At 38.2% G+C, this 6,000-nt stretch overlaps 1 pseudogene; it reads left to right on the forward strand.

Moving 5' to 3' along the window:
- Positions 1–3,684, forward strand: part of LOC116077437 — a 57,661-nt pseudogene extending 53,977 nt beyond the window's left edge.
- Positions 3,685–6,000: the final 2,316 nt, after the last annotated feature.

Below are 6,000 nucleotides of genomic sequence, written 5' to 3' on the forward strand. Positions count from 1 at the left end.
AGTGGAAAAAAGACAGCATTTTCAACAGATGGTGTTGGTTCAATTGGTAGTTAGTATGTAGAAAAATGCAAATCGATCCATTCCTATCTCCTTGTACAAAGCTCAAGTCCAAGTGGATCAGAGACCTCCACATTAAACCAGATACATTGAAGCTAATAGAAACAAAAGTGGGGAAGAACCTTGAACACATTGGCACAGGGAAAATTTTCCTATAGAGAACACCACTAGCTTCTGCTCTAAGATCAAGAATTGACAAATGGGACCTCATAAATTTCCAAAGTTTATATAAGGCAAAAGACACTGTCAACAGGACAAAACAGCAACTAACAAATTGGGAAAAGATCTTTAACAATCCTATCTGATAAAGGGCTAATATCCAATGTATACAAAGAACACAAGAAGTTAGACTTCAAATAACCAAACAACTCTATTAAAAAATGCCGTACAGAGCTAAAGAATTCTCAACTGATGAATACCGAATGGCTGAGAAGCACCTAAAGAAATGTTCAACATCCTTAGTCATCAGGGAAATGCAAATCAAAACAACTCTGAGGTTCCACCTCAACCAGTCAGATTGGCTGGGTCAAAAAACTCAGGTGAGACAGATGCTGGAGAGGTTGTGGAGATAGAACACTACTTCATTGCTGGTGGGATTGTAAGCTGGTACAACCACTCTGGAAATCAGTATGGCGGTTCCTCCGGAAATTTGGCATAGATCTACCAGAGGACCCAGCTATACCACTCCTGCGCATATACCCAGAAGATGCTCCAACATGTAATAAGGCTACATGCTCCACAATGCTCATAGCAGTCTCATTTATAATAGCCAGAAACTGGAAACAACCCCGATGTCCTTCAACAGAGGAATGGATACAGAAATTGTGGTACATCTAAACAATGGAGTACCACTCAGCTATTAAAAGCAATGAATTTATGAAATTCTTAGGGAAATGAATGGATCTGGAGAATATCATCCCGAGTGAGGTAACACAATCACAAAATAACACACATGGTATGCACTCTCTGATAAGTGGTGATTAACCCAGAAGTTTGGAATACAGGAAGAACAACCCACAAACCACAAGAAACTCAAGATAAAGGAAGATCAAAATGTGGACATTTCATTCCTTCTTAAAGGGGGCAATAAAATACCCATGGCAGGAGTTGCAGATACTAACTATGGAGTAGAGACTGAAGGAAGGACAAGCCAGCCTGATATAGCTATCTTCTGAGAGGCTCTGACAGTACCTGACTAATACAGATGTAGAGGCTCACAGCCATCCATTGAACTGAATACAGGGTCCCCAGTGAAAGAGTTAAAGAAAGGACCAATGGAGCTGAAGGCTTTGCAGTCCCCTAGAATGAACAACAATATGAACTAACTAGTACCCTCAGAGCTCCCAGGGTCTCAACCACCAACCAAAGACTGCACATGGTGGAACTGATTGTTCTGGCAGCATGTGTATAGTAGAGGATTGCAAAGTCGGTCATCAATGGGAGGGGAGGCCCTTGGTCCTGTGAAGGTTCTGTGCCCCAATGTAGGGGAATGCCAGGGCCAATAAGTGAGAGAGGGTGGGGTGGCAGGCATGGGAAGGGAGGAGGCAACAGGGGTTTGTTCTTGTTATTTTTGTTTGTTTGTTTGTTCCTGGGAGGTGAAACTGGGAAAAGGAAAATCATATGACATGTAAATAATGAAAATGTGTAATAAGGAATAAAAATAAAAAATAAATGCATTGTTCAAGAAACAAAACTTAAAATCATTAGGACATATTATGTCTCTCCAAAATTCCAAGGATTCAGCATAATTACATTTTTGAATGGAATATTATTGCTTAAAACATTTGGATGGAGTAAACGTCTGGATTAAGTGGTACCATTCTTCTGATATTAACCAGTATCTACTTCACTTTCAAGTACACTCACAGAATCTGGGTTTCATGTAGACAGAAAATAGGGAATAAAGTGTTTGCTGTCTGATGTCAAAGGTGACGGAATCAATATGTAGGGCTTTTTAGTGATTAGAATATATAGAAATTTTTATCTTCAGTAATGGGTTTTCTGAACAAGATAAAGATAAACAAGATAAAGAATTTTGGTGTCCCTATGGGCATATTAGGACTCAATGAAGGGTGTATTTACATATTTATTTGTTGCGCTTTTCAAACCTTATTACTATATTTGTATGCACTTTTTTCTCTCAATCCCACACTCACATTCACCCCATTTACAAAACGTTCTTTGTAACCATTACAGGAAATCATGTATACAAATATAAGTACACATTAAACCTATTGATTGCATGTACTATTACTTCCATAGTAATATATTTGATTTGGAGTATTAATTCTAAAGTATGCATCACAGGTCTTATCTGAGTAGAAGATAGAGTCCTTATTTCTCATGAGGTCAGTATTTATAAAACAGATAGCCTTTAGTAGTGACAGAATCTATGGGACTTCTAATTTTAAAATGCATTTACTAAAACTGTGGTTAATGATTTTACCTTCTCTGACTTCACCATTTTTGTGGTTTTCTCATAACATCTGAAAACAGAATAAATGATATTATCAACACAGAATTAAATATATGCAGAAAGGATTGTATGATTTATTTGCCCATAAGATAATGAGAATTAAAAAATGGAATCAGTTCAATTATATCTTCAGCAACAACGAATATATTGAAAACAACTTCAACATACTTCTTAAAAACATATAATGGAAATGTCCTGTGCAATAAAAAAGATGGTACCAACACTAATGATAATTTCCTTTCTCCATCAGATGTGGATCAGTGTGTGAAGTGTAAAGAGGACCAATATGCCAACACAGAGCACATCCACTGCATTCAGAGAGCAGTGGTATTTCTAAACTATGAAGAGCCCTGAGGGATGACTCTGGCCTTAATGGCCTTGTGTTTCTCTGTATTCACAGCTGTGATCCTAGGGATCTTTGTGAAGTACCATTACACTCCCATTGTGAAAGCCAATAATCGCAACCTGAGCTACACCTTACTCAGCTCACTCATCTTTTCTTTCCTGTGTTCTTTACTCTTTATTGGTCATCCAAACTCAGCCACCTGTCTCCTGCAGCAAATCACATTTGGACTTATATTTACAGTTGCTGTCTCAACAGTGTTGGCCAAAACAGTTACTGTGGTTCTGGCTTTCAATATTATAGTCCCTGAATGAAGGATGAGGTACTTCTTGATATTACAGGCACCCAAATATATCATTCTCATTTGTACTCTCATACAAATTATTTTTTGTGCAATCTGGCTAGGAGTTTTTCCTCCCTTTATTGATAGTGATGCATGCTCTGAACATGGCAAAATCATTATTGTTTGCAACAAGGGTTCAGTTACTGCATTTTACTCTGTCCTGGGATACCAAGCCTCACTTGCCTTAGGGACCTTCATTGTAGCTTTTTTGGCCCGGAACCTTCCTGACACATTCAATGAAGCTAAGTTCCTGACATTCAGCATGCTGTTCTGCAGCGTCTGGGTTACTTTTCTCCCTGTCTACTACAGTACCAAGGGAAAGTTGATCTGGCTATGGAGGTGTTTTCCATCCTGGCCTCCTGTGCAGGCCTGCTGGTATGCATCTTCATCCTCAAGTGCTACATCATTTTGTTAAGACCAGAAAGAAATTCTCTCCAGAAGTTAGGATGGAAAGCATCATCCTGAACTTACATTTTATAACTATAAGTGAGAAATGTTAATATAGAATAACCTATTAAAAGAAATGCAAGATGCATACCTTAACTAGTTACTGTCATTCCCTTTCTAATTAATGATGGCTAGCAGTGTCATATATACTAGTTTTCTGTACATTGTCTCCTCTATGCTTAATTTCTTTTCTTTTTCTTTTCTTTTTTCCTCCATTAGTTATATTAATTAAAATTACACAACTAATTTACATTAAAATATTTACTCATCCTTCCAATCTGAGCCAGTGCCCTGAGCAGACCTTGGGTGCTAGCTCTGCATCCAGTCCCACAACACCCAGAAGAAGCTCAACTCCTAGGTGTTCTGACGTGCCCAGGATCATAATTGAGGAGGCCACCACAGCATCTGCCTCAACATGGGGAGTAACTGGAACCAGCAGGATAAAGGGATGCAGGACCTTCCCCTCAACTCATCCCCACCAGTGGCATGGGTTACTTCTGGTCTAAGCCAGGGCCCTGAGCAGACCTTGGGCAATAGATCCCCACCCAGTCCCACAACACCCAGAAGAAGCTCAACACTCAGGTGCTCTAACATGACCACGATCATAGGATCTCAGGAGCTTGGTCACTCCAAGATTTCAGGGTCCCAGAGGCAGCTTAACTCCCAGGAGTTCTGACACACCTAAGATATCAGGATCACAGGGTACCAGAATCACAGGGTCACAGAAACAACTGGATTCTGAGGAGTTCTGTGACAACCAGGATCACAGGAAGGACAGGATCCAGTCAGAGACAGTGCAGGAAGGTAGCACTAGAGATAATCAGATAGCAGGAGGCAAGCATAAGAACATAAGCAACAGAAACCAAGGTTACTGGGTATCATCAGAACCCAATTCTCCCACCTTAGCAAGTCCTGGATATAGTATCACACCAGAAAATCAAGATTCAGATCTAAAATTGCTTTTCATGATGATGATAGAGGACTTTAAGAAGGACATAAATAACTCTCTTAAAGAAATACAGGAAAGCACAGGTAAATGGGTAGAAGCCTTTAAAGAGGTAACAGAAAAATTCCTTAAAGAATTACAGGAAAACACAACCAAACAAGTGAAAGAATTGAACAAAACCTTCCAGGATCTAGAATTGGAAATAGAAACAATAAAGAAATCATAAAGGCAGATATCCCTGGAGTTAGAAAACCTAGTAAAGAAATCAGGAGTCATAGATGCAAGCATCACCAACAGAATACAAGAGATAGAAGAGAGAATCTCAGGGGCAGAAGATACCATAGAAAACATTGACACAACAATCAAAGAAAATGTAAAAAGCAAAAACCTTCTAACCCAAAACATCCAGGAATCCAGGACACAATGAGAAGATTAAACCTAAGGATAACAGGTATAGAAGAGAGTGAAGATTCCTAACTTAAAGGTCTAGTAAATGCCTTTAACAAAATTATAGAAGAAAACTTCCCTAACCTAAAGAGATGCCCATAAACATGCAAGAAGCATACAGAACTCCACATATATTGGACCAGAAAAGAAATTTCTCCTGTCACATAATAATCAAAATACCAAATGCACAAAACAATGAAAGAATATTAAATGGAATAAGAGAAAAAAGTCAAGTAACATATAAAGGCAGACCTATCAGAAGTACACTGGAATTCTCATCAGAGACCTTGAAATCTAGAAGATCTTGGGCAGATGTTATATAGACTCTAATAAAACACAAATGCCAGCCCAGGCTACTATACTTAGCAAAACTCTCAATTACCATAGATGGAGAAACCAAGATATTCCATTACAAAATCAAATTTATGCAATATATTTCCACAAATATATCCCTACAAAGGATAATAGATGGAAAACTCTTAACACAAAGAGGGGAAACTATACCCTAGAAAGGGAAAGAAAGTAATCTTCTTTCAACAAAACCAAAAGAAGATAAGCACACAAACATAAAAATAACATCAAAAAGAACAGGAAGCCATAATCACTATTCCTCAATATCTCTTAATATCAATGAAGTCAACTCCCCAATAAAAAGACAGAGACTAACAGATTGGATATGTTAAAAGGACTCAGCATTTTGCTGCATACAGGAAATTCACCTCAGTGAAAAAGATAGACACTACCTCAAAGTAAAAAGCAGCAAAAAAGTTTTCCAAGCAAATAGTCCCAACAAACAAGCTGAAGTAGCCATTTTAATATCGAATAAAATGAACTTTGAACCAAAAGTTATCAAAAAAGATAAGGAAGGACACTTCATATTCGTCAAAGGAAAAAAATCTATCAAGATGAACTCTCAATTCTGAACATCTATGCTCCAAATG

The sequence above is a fragment of the Mastomys coucha genome, unplaced genomic scaffold, assembly GCF_008632895.1.
Source record: "Mastomys coucha isolate ucsf_1 unplaced genomic scaffold, UCSF_Mcou_1 pScaffold5, whole genome shotgun sequence".
Lineage (NCBI taxonomy): Eukaryota > Metazoa > Chordata > Mammalia > Rodentia > Muridae > Mastomys > Mastomys coucha.